The 888-nt window shown below is 42.8% G+C and overlaps 1 pseudogene; it reads right to left on the reverse strand.

Moving 5' to 3' along the window:
• Nucleotides 1-207: 207 nt before the first annotated feature.
• Nucleotides 208-888, reverse strand: part of LOC102876520 — a 3,725-nt pseudogene continuing 3,044 nt past the window's right edge.

Consider the following 888-nt stretch of genomic DNA (forward strand, 5'->3'; position numbering starts at 1 on the left):
AAGAAAAAAAGAACCTAAATAGAAAAATAACGATTTTAGAAGTCTTTTAAATTTTTTTTGTTGTTGTTCTACAGTTTTAATGTGATGCGTTTCTGATGTTAATGGAGCATGAACACGACAACCAAGGAGCAGCTCTAGTAGTGTAGGTCTTAGAATCCACACCCTTTCACCTTGCATGTGTGGAGGAAGAAAGAACCGAAGGGAAAGTCACTTCCACCTGGACCACTGCTTCTCTTTATCTGTTAAAGGCACGTATATCATCCCATCAGAGGCTTCATCTTGGCACTGCCATCTTGGAGTTTGTCGTACTGCTCCAGCATCTGGTTTCCTCCTGCTGGCCCGGCTGGCAATATCAACCTTCCACCAGGCTTTAAGTGGTCTATTAGCGCCTGGAGCACCGGCTTCTGTGTCGTAGCCTATTCTTCCATCCCCCACAACTAGCTGAACTCTCCCTGAAGACAAGAGCATCGGGTCTCCTTTCTGGCATTATTTACTGAGTCAACTACTAACTCTTTAATGTGATCAATACCTACGACTTTTCCACTAGAGCCAACGGTACATGCAAAACAGGCTGTAAGGATTCCACTTCCAGATCCTACATCCAGGGCCTTGGCTCCTTCATGCAGTTGGTCAAATAGAAGCTCTCGTGCATATGCATGCATGTGCGATGCACTGTTGCTTGGAAACCTAGCGATTGTGGAGAATCCATGTAATGGTTACACTTTGCTTAATGGGAGCGGTCTGTAGCTAGCATTACTTCAAATACTTCATCTGTCTTGATGATTCCATTTTCTTTTTTTTTTAAATTTAGGTTGTTTATTTTTCATTTCAATGAACATCTACAGAGATTTTGGGATTCCATTCATTCATTGTTGCACCCTTCTCCCC

Source organism: Elephantulus edwardii, unplaced genomic scaffold (assembly GCF_000299155.1).
Source record: "Elephantulus edwardii isolate Elephantulus edwardi_28Jun2011 unplaced genomic scaffold, EleEdw1.0 scaffold00013, whole genome shotgun sequence".
NCBI lineage: Eukaryota > Metazoa > Chordata > Mammalia > Macroscelidea > Macroscelididae > Elephantulus > Elephantulus edwardii.